This window comes from Bos indicus, chromosome 2 (genome assembly GCF_029378745.1).
Source record: "Bos indicus isolate NIAB-ARS_2022 breed Sahiwal x Tharparkar chromosome 2, NIAB-ARS_B.indTharparkar_mat_pri_1.0, whole genome shotgun sequence".
Lineage (NCBI taxonomy): Eukaryota > Metazoa > Chordata > Mammalia > Artiodactyla > Bovidae > Bos > Bos indicus.
The window spans coordinates 87,582,327-87,595,666 of NC_091761.1; the positions used below are offsets into that span (position 1 = coordinate 87,582,327).

Consider the following 13,340-nt stretch of genomic DNA (forward strand, 5'->3'; position numbering starts at 1 on the left):
ACATGAATTAATTTCTTTTGCAAACCATGATAAAGAAAGTTCTGGATTTTGCATGAAATGTTAAATGTTCTAAAACTGCAAGTAGAAATACAGATATCAATTTCAACATTGGAATGAAGACTTCTTAGTAAAGAGTAAAAATATATATATATATATCTATTCCATTTGATATCCTACCTTTCTTCTCTTTTAGTCCACAATAAAGACCTGTCAGCATGTCAGGGTGGTGCTTCCTTTGGTAATATATACATGAAAATTGCAGAGAAGATTAGCATGGCCCCTGCACAACTATGACACAGACGTGCATATGGTCTTCCATATTTTTAGGTTGTTTATAGAGGAGACCCTAAGAGTTCTCTCATGATAAGTTTTCTTTCTTTTAGTGTATCTATATGAAATGATGGATGTTAACTAAATTTATTGTGGCAATCATTTCACAGTATATGTAAATCAAGCTATCACGCTCTGTACCTTTAACTTATACAGTGATATATGTCAATTGTTGTTGTTGTTCAGTTGCGCAGTCATGTCCAACTGTTTGCGACCCCATGGACTGCAGCACACGGGCCTCCCTATCCCTCACCATCTTCTGGAGTTTGCCCAAGTTCATGTTCATTACCACTGAGTCATCTGTGCACATCAAATGACCAAAATACTGGAGCTTCAGCTTCAACATCAGTCATTCTGGTGAATATTCAAGGTTGATCTCCCTTCAGATTGACTGGTTTGATCTCCTTGCTGTCCAAGGGACTTTCGGGAGTCTACTCCAGCACCACAGTTTGAAGGCATCAATTCTTTGGCATTCTGCCTTCTTTATGGTCCAGCTCTCACAACCATATGTGACCACTGGGAAGACCATACCCTTGATTATACAGACCTTTGTGGGCAGACTAATGCCTCTGCTTTTCAACACTGTCTAGGTTGCCATCGCTTTCCTGCCATGAAGCAATTGTCTTTTGTTTTCATGGCTGCAGTCACATCCACAGTGATTTTGGAGCCCAAAATGAGGAAATTAGTCACTATTTCCACCATTTCCTTTTCTATTTGCATGCGGTAATGGGGCCAGATGCTGTGCTCTTAGTTTTTTCAATATTTAGTATTAAGCCAGTTCTTTTACTTTCCTCCACCTTCATCAAGAGGCTCTTTAGTTCCTCTTCACTTTCTGCCATTAGAGTGGTATCATCCTCATATCTGAGTTTGTTGATGTCTCTTCTTCCTATCTTGATTTCAGCTTGTAACTCATCCAGCCCAGCATTTCTCATGATATGTGCTCAGCATATAGGTTAAACAAACAGGGTGACAGCCTGTTGTACTCTTTATGACATGTCAATAATATGTCAATTATTTCTCAATGAGACTGGGGAAAAAAAGTCAGAGTGTCTAAAGATTATTAATGAGGTATGAGCATGTTTTGGCTCTGAAGTCCTAGCTCTCTTGTGTCTCCATCCATACATTCTCTATCCCTGGTCTCAGTTTATTTGTTCATATCATCATTTTTAATACACACAAGCACTTTTTTTCCTAAAATCCAAAGAGAATCCTGTTTCCAATATTACATTTTTGAAAACAGCACTCCAGGGCTGTGCCCCAGATAAAACAGAGGTACCTGATGAAAGCCATTCTTTTGGAGAAAGATACACCCCCTCTTTGATGCTTTTCTCCAAAATATCTTCCTAGCAACAACAATAAAGACACATGGGCAATCTGGCTCCTAAAACTTTTAAGAGTGAGCTCTTAAAAGCTCACTCACTGCTGAGCTTAGGGAAGGGTGAGGGGTGCTTGCTGGTCTTAGTAACAGTATCTCCTATACATTTTAACTCCCTTTGCCACCCCCAATTCCACTTGCAAACTGAAAATTGAAACATGAGGTGTCTCAAAAACATAAAATCCTCTTTTGCCTGGTGGGATGTCTTTATTCCTGAGTAATTTCTCCAAATAACACCCCTGAGTCTCTGAAAATGTAAAAATTGCCTGTAGAGTCAAGGCAAATGAGGGCTAAATCCATTCATTATTTCCTTCTAGACTCTCATGCACCTCTAGTTGTAGGAAGCATCACAAACACAGGACTGATGAAAAGTGTATAAACATATTATCCAGATACTCAGGTTGTCACAGGGAGTGGTTTTTGTTTTTGATTTTAATATAAGCAAAGCTAGGCAGTGAAAATGTTCAGGTGAAAATAGAAGTTTTTCTTTCTGAAAGATAATATTTCTTATCTTGAATGATCTGATTCTTTGAATTCCATGGCAAATTCAGAAATCTCTTCTTATGTGACCTACTCTTGGATCCTTGCTTATATCTTCATTACCCAGCAAAGAGTAAGCATAATTGATAAGCAATCCGTGGTCCTCTTCACTTTGCTATGTATTGTCTTTGAATCTTTCAAGATAGTTTCTAGGTCATGTTTTGGTCCTAAATCACTCCCCAACTCTCAGTGACTAAATCCAACTTAATAGTGCTCACCATTCAAGGGACCCTGGCAGATAGATCAGCCATCACTTCAAACATTGCCAGTCATCATGCCTAAGAGAAAGGATGTGCTCAAGAGTCTCATGAATTCAACTCAATGCTCTGGATCAGAGATGACATGCTTCAATCACTTCTACTCACAACTTACGGAGTAGAGCTAAACATATGATGCTACCAAAAAGAGATACATACAATCCTAACATGTCTCTGAAGGCAAAGAACAAGAAATAGTTGAGGAATAACAATAAGGACCATCCCAATCCTGTAAAAGAACTATTTTTTTTCTTTCAAAAATGTAGAGAAAATTGAGAAACCCTAAACAGATAAGCACTGGAGAAGGAAATGGCAAACTACTCCAGTGTTCTTGCCTGGAGAATCCCAGGGACAGGGGAGCCTGGTGGGCTGGCATCTATGGGGTCACACAGAGTCGGACACGACTGAAGTGACTTAGCAGCAGCAGCAGCAAACAGATAGCAAAGTACAGAAAAACACAGTTTTTCATTGTTAAGAGTCTGTTTATAAAAAGTAATGTTCCAAAAAAAAAAGTAATGTTCTACCAGCTGTATGCATGATTTCTTTGTAAATAACAACATGGGAGCTATTAGTCTCTTATCTCCAAATGTACATACTTTGGGAGTTCTGTCATTTACATCTCACCTTAGTAAAATGGTGGCTCAGATGGTAAGGAATCTGCCTGCAATGTGGGAGATTTGGGTTCAATCCCTGGGTCGAGAAGATACCCAGGAGAAAAGCATGGCAATCCACTGCAGTTTTCTTGCCTGGAGAACTGCATGAACAGAGAAGCCTGATGGGCTACAGTTCATGAGGAGGCAAGGAGTCAGACATGACTGAGTGACTAACATTTTCACTTTAGCAAAATAGAATAAGGCAGAATAAGTCAGGAGAAAGGGCAAAGAAGGAGTTGATAAAGCTAAAAACAAAATTAGAATCCAATATTTGACAGGAGATCTGGTATGCTTTTCTAGAACTCAGTGACAAATTTGGCTCTGAACATTCCAGGAAACATGCAAAAAAAGAAATGTAATCAATGGTGTGATACATAGTATCTACAAGTTAAAAGCAAAATATGTCATGAGAAGAAGCACAGTAATATCTGGCCCATGAGTCCTCAGGCACAGGGAATATATAATGTAGTACAGAAAGTAACAGAAAGCATGTCTACCATAGCATAAAACTCTAAGGCTGTATCTTACTGTATCTTTTACTAAAATCCCACATGTATACATCACAAATATTTTTACTGTTATTTTCAGGTTTACTAATAATTATTATAATGATTTGGCTGTGTTTGTCAATATCCCACATCTTTATGGCCATCCAGGACATGAATGAGGAAAGAAATATGCTTTTTATCCCTAATGTAGCATTTATATAAACCACAGCTCACAAACAGGCATAAAGACTGCTAAATGTGGCCTTCAACTGTATACTTCACACAGTACTGTTTTTAAACTCGAATTTGAACTCTTTAGGTCTAAAATTCACTATCCCACTTGGCCATATTTCTCAGCACTTCCTATCATGATCCACTTTATGTCCTTCATGTAGCCCCTGTAGGAATTAGAGTTTGAGGTCCCTGATATAAAATCCAGTGACTCAGTAAAATAAAATGTTTCATAAATTCAGTGTCTATTCCCTCTATACCAGCTGCTTTGAGGAAATATAAAACAAACAATAACTGTACTGATGTTTCTCAAACAGCTAAGTCTGTTGGGGAAGATAATTGCAAAACATTTGAGAACTTATAGTACTAAAATAACAATAACTATTCTATATATTTTATAGCTCAATATTTTAGCAAGTTATTTCACATTCATTGCTGCAATGGGTTCTTTAAGGATTATCACTAACCAATCAAAATAGGATTATAGTTCCCATTTTTCAGATAAAAATACTGAGATTCAAAAAGTTAAGTTCGCTTACTTCAAGTCACAAGGCTAATCACAGGTAAAGCATAAGCTCCATGGAGGACTTTTTTTAGTTTTAAATCATACACAGACTGACACATAGTAGGCATTTCATATTCTCTAAATTAACAAGCAAAGGAACATGTACACCAACACATATATTGATTCATAAGTATGAATAGTAGAAAAAAGCTTATAAAAAAGAAAGATCAGAATGCACAAGTCACACAGTCTCACACCTAATACATACAATATAAATAAAACAAATAACATAACCAGATGTTATTTATGAACTCAAGACACTTGTGGAGGAAAGACAAAAAATGCAAGATACCTAAAAATATATATGCAAATATAATAATCCAAAATATTCATGAAAAGAATCAGCAATTACTCTTACCACTTTTAAAAAGCCAAGGATTTACGTAGAAGGAAATTTCCTAGAATTTGTGGGATTTAAAAATAAGCAATGCTAAAGGATTTATAGTATTTATTGCAATATCATCTATAATAGCAAAATATTGGAAAAGAAATCAAAGAAGACGCAAACAGATGGAGAGATAGACCATGATCTTGGATTGGAAGAATCAGTATTGTAAAAACAACCATTGTACCCAAAGCAACAGAATGAATGCAATCCTATCAAACTACCAATGGTATTTTTCAAAGAACTAGAGAAAAAAATCACAGTTTGTATGGAAACACAAAAAACCCCGAAGAGCCAAAGCAATCTTGAGAAAGAAGAATGGAGATGGAGGAATCAACCTGCTTGACTTCAGACTATACTACAAAGCTACAGTCATCAAGACAGTATGGTATTGGCACAAAAACAGAAACATAGACCAATGGAAATAGGTAGAAAGCCCAGAGATAAACCCACACACCTATGGGCACCTTATCTGTGACAATGGAGGAAAGAATCAACATAGAAAAGATAGTCACTTCAATAAATGGTGCTGGAAAAGCAGACAGCTGCATGTAAAAGAATGAAATCAGAACACTTCCTAATACCATTCAAAATGAATTAAAGACCTAAATGTAAGATCAGAAATTATAAAACTCTTGGAGGAAAACATAGACAAAACACATTTTGACATAAATCACAGCAAGATTCTCTATGACCCACCTCCAAGAGTAAGGAAATAAAAATAAACAAATGGAACTTAATTAAACTTAAAAGCTTTTGCACAGCAAAGGAAACTATAAACAAAATGGAAAGACAACCATCAGAAAGGGATAAAATAATAGCAGCTCAAACAACTGATAAAGGATTAATCTTCAAAATATGTAAGCAGCTTATCTGGCTCAATACCTGAAAAACAAGCAACCTAATAAAAAAGTGGACAGAACCTAAACAAACATTTCTCCAAAGAAGATATATCAGATCAGATCAGATCAGATCAGTCACTCAGTCATGTCCGACTCTTTGTGACCCCATGAATCGCAACACGCCAGGCCTCCCTGTCCATCACAAACTCCCGGAGTTCACTCAGACTCACGTCCATCGAGTCAGTGATGCCATCCAGCCATCTCATCCTCTGTCATCCCCTTCTCCTCCTGCCCCCAATCCCTCCCAGCATCAGAGTCTTTTCCAATGAGTCAACTCTTCACATGAGGTGGCCAAAGTACTGGAGTTTCAGCTTCAGCATCATTCCCTCCAAAGAAATCCCAGGGCTGATCTCCTTCAGAATGGACTGGTTGGATCTCCTTGAAGTCCAAGGGACTCTCAAGAGTCTTCTCCAACACCACAGTTCAAAAGCATCAATTCTTCAGCGCTCAGCCTTCTTCACAGTCCAACTCTCATATCCATACATGACCACAGGAAATACCATAGCCTTGACTAGACGAACCTTTGTTGGCAAAGTAATGTCTCTGCTTTTGAATATGCTATCTAGGTTGGTCATAACTTTCCTTCCAAGGAGTAAGTGTCTTCTAATTTCATGGCTGCAGTCACCACCTGTAGTGATTTTGGAGCCCAGAAAAATAGTCTGACACTGTTTCCACTGTTTCCCCATCTATTTCCCATGAAGTGGTGGGACCGGATGCCATGATCTTCACTTTCTGAATGTTGAGCTTTAAGCCAACTTTTTCACTCTCCACTTTCACTTTCATCAAGAGGCTTTTGAGTTCCTCTTCACTTTCTGCCATAAGAGTGGTGTCATCTGCATATCTGAGGTTACTGATATTTCTCCCGGCAGTCTTGATTCCAGTTTGTGTTTCTTCCAGTCCAACGTTTCTCATGATGTACTCTGCATATAAGTTAAATAAACAGGGTGACAATATACAGCCTTGACGAACTCCTTTTCCTATTTGGAACCAGTCTGTTGTTCCATATCCAGTTCTAATTGTTGCTTCTTGACCTGCATACAGATTTCTCAAGAGGCAGATCAGGTGGTCTGGTATTCCCATCTCTTGAAGAATTTTCCACAGTTTATTGTGATCCACACAGTCAAAGGCTTTGGCATAGTCAATAAAGCAGAAATAGAACACATGAAAAGATGCTCAACATCACTCATTATTAGAGAAATGCAAATTACAACTACAGTGAGGTATAACCTCACACCAGTCAGAATAGCCATCATCAAACATCTACAAACAATAAATGCTGGAGAGGGTGTGGAGCAAAGGGGCCCCTCTTGCACTGTTGATGGGAATTCAAATTGATACAGCCACTATGGAGAATAGGATAGAGATTCCTTTAAAAAAATACTAGGCATAAAACTACCATATCACCCAGCAATCCTGCTACTGGACATATACCCTGAGAAAACAATAATTTAAAGAGACATATGTACCCCAATGTTCATTGCAGCACTATTTAAACTAGTTAGGACATGGAAGCAACCTAGATATCTATCCACAGATGAATGGATAAGGAAGTTGTAGTACATATACACAATGGGATATTACTCAGCCATAAAAAGGATGCATTTCAGTCAGTTCTAATGACTGGATGAACCTAGAACATAAACCAGAAAGACAAATACATACATATACATATACACAGGCTTCCCAGGTGGCTCAATGGGTAAAGAATCTGACTGTAATACAGGAAATGTGGTGTCTACCCCTGGGTGGGGAAGATCCCCTAGAGAAGGGCATGGAAACCCACTCCAGTATTCTTGCCTGGAAAATCCCATGGACAGAGGAGCCTGGTGGGCACAATCCATAGAGTCACAAAGAGTTGGACATGACTTAAGTGACTGAGCACACATGCACACATGCATAAACACACACATATATCAGTAGAAATAGATTAAAAGATATGTATACACACATATTTAATGACATTTGCAAAGAAGAAACTGGCAGCATAACCAAAAACTAATAAAAATTGTAACCTTTGGAGTATAAGTATGGCAGGGACTTTAATAAAAAGTGTGACTTTTAAGAATATACTTTGTTACAGAATCTTGACTTTGGAATCATACAAATGATTTATATATCAAAAAAATATAAATTAAAAAATAATCTCCAAATATCAGAAACAGCTTTAAATGAATGAATCTAATTTTACCATCCTTGTGACATAAGTACAGAGAAAAAGGATTCATTTCAAATGATCTTAGCACAATGTACAAAACTTTGACCATCCATCCTTTGTAGTTTATATTTTAAGACAAGTAGAGTGGCACAGTATGCAGTCATTGCACTGACAGAAATTTCAGCTTGTTGTAGGAAAGGGATTTGGTTTTGGCAACAATGGATCAGACCAGGAAGGAAGTGGCTGAGCTCAGCAAATACGGATACTTGGTAGCATTATGTTTCCCAGGGAAAAAAAAAAAAAAAGGCTTAAAATGATGAAAACTTCATGAATAAGTAAATTCAAGCACTCCTCTCAACAAGGCTGTGTGAGGATCACTGTATATATCCATCAAAGAGGTAATGTACTCATTTGATCCATTTGGACTGTTACTTATAATGAGCCTATTTTATGAAAAGATTAAGGAGATAAAGAAACTGGATTTAAGACACATTTTCATAAGCCTGGGAGTGACTAGAAAATTATTTAACCCATTTCTCTTTGCTGAATAGGAAGAAATAGAAAACAAAAAGGAAACTAGATCAAACTAAAGTAAAGAATATCTTGGAAAACAAGAAGTAAACACTGGAATAGCAAGATTATGCAACTTCTTTTCAAAAGAATACATTGTTCATTTACCTTGATTTGAAGCCACAGAGAAATTCATTAAGGCATGTTAAAACATAAAATTTCTTAAGAGAAAATGACTACAGTGGAACTTGGGAGGATGTTAATATTCATAAAATAGAGACTAATGTTGACTTTTGAGCCAAAATGTACTTTATGATTTTCAAGTTACTCTACTTAAGTTTTGTGCCATTTTTATTTGATTAAAAAAGAAACCTTGTCTTACAATTGTTGTTTAATTGCTAAGTCCTTTCCGATTCTTTGCAATCCCATGGACTGCAGCATACCGGGCTTCCCTGCCCTTCAGAATCTCCAGGAGTTTGCTCAACTTATGTTCATTGAGTAAGTGATGCTATCCAACAATTTCATCCTCTGTCATCCCCTTCTCCTCCTACCCTCAGTCTTTCCCATCATTAGGGTCTTTCCCAATGAGTCTTTCCACTTACTTGTGAATATGATTAAATATGCTATTGTAAAATTATAGAATTTAAAGAAGATGAAAATGTATTTGGTTCTTTTAATAATATTCAAAATGAATACCACTGACTAGTTAAACCTGAACATATTTTTATACATATGAAAGTTTAAAATGTGCCTAAATACATTATTTCACATGTTTGTTTTAGGGGGCAAGATATATATGTATACAATAAATTGATATTTTATTAGAGAATGAGATAGTCTAAAACATCTCTTTTCATTCTACTCCAGTGGTTTGTGTGACTGTGTATCAGAGTGTTCAAAAGCAGGGAAACAAGGAGAATCCATAAATTCATCTACTTAAGGAAAAGGAATATAGATGAGATTAAAAGAAAGTGCTTCATTTACTAAGATAACCAGGAATACATTGTCAATATATTGATGTAAGAGATAAGGCAAAGGAAAGAGTCATGTCAAGAAATTGAATGAATCCTAGAGAAGAACTATTGCCAAGAGTTCAATTTTTATTTTTAATATGGCCTCATTAGTGTTAAATTGGAGAAGGCAATGGCCACCCACTCCAGTATTCTTGCCTGGAAAATCCTATGGACAGAGGAGCCTGGTGGGCTGCAGTCCATGGGGTCACAAAGAGTTGGACATGACTGAGTGACTTCACTTTCACTTTTCCCTTTCATGCATTGGAGAAGGAAATGGCAACCCACTCCAGTGTTCTTACCTGGAGAATCCCAGGGACGGGGGAGCCTGGTGGGCTGCCGTCAATGGGGTCGCACAGAGTCAGACATGACTGAAGTGCTTAGCAGACTTAGCAGCAGTGTTAAATAGTCAAAATCAGTAGGAATTCTCACACATGCTCATTTATATTAAATTGCCCAAGTCTACCTTTATCCCTACTCCCTCTAAAGAGAAGTTTTCTCTTCTCATATTGTCCTTTGAAAAGCCTTTTACAAATATAAATTCTTCAATTATTTTTAAATAACAATGTTACTAATAGGCAAATATCAGAAAGTTGCATTTCAATTCAGATAAATCTCAAAGAGATACAGGGCTTCCAGGGCTGCTGTCTAGCCCCAAAAATCAAATTGAGGATCATATTTCAACAAGTGTGTTTATGCCACTTTCTATACATTAAAATTTTCTTACTGTTTACAACATCAAAAGGCAGCATTGTCAGAACCCTCTGCTTTGTTGACTAAGTTTCTTTAGAAAACGTGAAGCTATAGCAATCAGCATTAATGAAGATCTATGGGGTTTTAATGGGATTTTAGATAACCTGAATGTTGGTTAATCTGACCTTCATCAATAGTTCTTCAATGAATTAATCTCCTCAAACTTTCACCTCTTTTACCTGTATAATTTCTATCAAAGGATTCTACATGATACCAAGTGGCTACATATATGCTTTCCTGAATGAAACAGTCTTCCTGCCAGTGTATCTAAATGCCTGCTGTGAAATAACTATGAAACTAATCTTTTTTTTAATGTAATGTTCAAGTCACAAAGAGAGTTTAATAGCTATAACATAGATAAGTCAAAAAGGCTTTATAAAATTTACTTGATAAAGTATCATAAAGTTACACAAGGAAAGAGACAAAATAAAATAAATTCCCCTAATGTACCGCAAATATCAACCACCACACACTACCTACAAGCCATATGTTTTTTCCATCTGTTCTGTTATCGTCAACTAAATTTATAGTATTTGGGCTATCAGAAGGATTGTCAAACACAAGCTAGGCATGATTTTAAAACCTAGGTGTTACTGTTAGCTGTTTTATTCTCTTTTTCCTATTTTTTGAAGAAGAACCTACCCACTTCTATGCCCATTCCACCATTGATAATATTTCTTAGGTTCAGATTAAGATTCTGTGAGTTAGTCCTTAGGAAGATTAGATTAGCTTTGGAGCCACTAATCACCTACTGTTTTTAATGCCTCAGTGCTGGATACTGGTTAGAGGAACTGGAATTTCTCGAGATAAATATGATTCTTCCAAGTGCTAGGTCTGTGGCCTTTGTTTGGTAGATTATGATGTGTGGTAGGCAGAATCTCTGGGCTTCCCAGGTGGCACTAGTCGTAAAGAAACTACCTGCCAATGCAGGAGACACAGGGGACATGGGTTCAATCCCTGGGTTGTGAAGATTCCCTGGAATAGGAAATGGCAACCCACTCCAATATTCTCGACTGGAGAATCCCACGGACAGAGGAGCCTGGTAGGCTACAGTCGGTAGCGTTGCAGAGTCAGACACGAATGAAGCAACTTAACAGGAAGAATTCTAACATGACCTCTCTAAATGACTCAAACCTTTGTATAAACTTCACTCTTTGACTGGGAAAGGGACTTTCTGATTTCTTCTATCTAGAAGAATATGGCAAAAGTGGTGAAATAATCTCTCCTTTAATGAGGTTACAGTGTACGGCAACTGTGGTGCTGGATAAGACTCTTGAGAGCCCGTGGACTGCAAGGAGATCAAACCAGTCAATCTTAAAGGAAATCAACTTGAAATATTCATTGGAAGGACTAATGCTGAAGCTGAAGCTCCAAGACTTTGGCCACCTGATGCAAAGAGATGACTCACTAGAAAAGACCCTGATGCTGGGAAAGATTGAGGGCAAGAGGAGACTAGGGTGGCCGAGAATGAGATGGTTGGATGGCATCACCAACTCAATGGACATGAATTTGAATAAACTTCAGGAGCTAGTGAAGGACAGGGCAGCCTGGCATGCTGCAGTCCATGGGGTCGCAAAGAGTCAGACTCAGCAACTGAACAACATGGCGAAGGTGATAGGTAATAACTTTTGTGATTACATTGCATTATATAAACTTCCAGTTCAGCAGACTGAAGCAAGAGATTGTTTGTTTTGAAGAAGTAAGTTGCCATGTTGTGAGGAGGCCTGTGATGAGACTGTGAGGAGGGACTTCAGGTGTCTCTGGGAGCTCAGAGTAGCCGGCAGTGAGCTAGGGATCTCAGTCCATAACTGCAAGAAACAATGTTGCAAACACCACATGAAATCAGAAGAGAATGCCAAGCTTCTGAAAGGATCTGTCTGGCTGATGCCTTCTTTGCAGGGTCTCACATCTAAGCAGAAGACCCAGCTATGATGTGCCTGGACTCCTAACCCATGGAAACTGGAAGAAAATAAATGTATATTATTTTGTATAGCAAAATTTGCAGTAATTGTTATATAACAATAGAAAATAAATACACCCAAGATTAAGTAATTTTCCTATGTGAGTCATTTCAAATCAAAACTATATTTTTTAAAGATGTAAACATAAATATTAAAATGAGTCCATAGATGTTGGGCGTGATGTTTGTGAAATAGTTTGTCAGATGTGCATATTAAGAGCAAGACCATGAGCAGGTGACAAATACCATCAGACACACAGTATTCTGGCCAAGAGTTCCATGAAGGAAGGACACATACTCTTTCATGAATCTGAAACCCAAGATCACTACTTTGAAGACAAACCATTTATGAAGAGCCAGGGGTTCTAGTCCTAATGAAAATTCAGTGAATAGAAAAAAGTGTAAAATTATCAAATTATGATGAAGAAATACAAAATTACTTACAAACTGCAGTATTTTGTGCTGTTGTCCTCAGTTGCTCAGTAGTGTCTGACTCTTTCAGACATGATTGCCAGGCTCCTTTGCAGACTGTAGCCTGCCAGGCTCCTCTGTCCACGGAATTTTCAAGGCAAGATTACTGGAGTGGGTTGCCATTTCCTACTTCAGGGGTTCTTGCCAGCCCAGGGATTGAACCCATGTCTTTTGAGTTTCCTGAATTGGCAAGTGCATTCTTTACCATTAGCACCACCTGGCAAGCCCACAAACAATCTGTAGCAGATTATAGTTTAGCAAACATTCTGCTCCTACCTACAATTAGGCAAATTATTTTTCCCACTCCATTGATGCTAGCTGTATGACCTGGGCATATGGGTAGAAGTGACAATGCTCCAGCCCCTAGGAAGTGTGGGTTCTCTTCGCTCCCTTTCAGCCTCTGCCCTGGGAAAAACTTGCCCCAGTATCAACAGCTTCTGGGTTCCCAAATTAGATACATGAAGCAAAGCTCTCCCAGCTCTCTCATAGATCCAAGACTAAAGAAGAGCCACCCCAGCTGACCCATGAGTATGAGAATAAATGCTTATTGTTGGATGCCATTGACATCCTCTGGTTATTTGCTACACACATGACTATTTCTTTGGATTTATAAAGCATTTGATGCAAGTGTGATGTTAACTCAGCAATCCAGTTAAGTTAGTACTTGACCCAAATACACCAAGATATCATATACTACAAGATAAAAAACTTAAAAGTCAGGTACATCTTAATATTTATTTATTTTGGCTGTGCCA

The 13,340-nt window shown here is 37.8% G+C and overlaps 1 pseudogene; it reads left to right on the forward strand.

Annotated features, from left to right (window-relative positions):
- The first annotated feature begins 228 nt into the window (after positions 1 to 228).
- On the forward strand, positions 229 to 325 carry LOC139179090 (U6 spliceosomal RNA; annotated as a pseudogene).
- Positions 326 to 13,340: the final 13,015 nt, after the last annotated feature.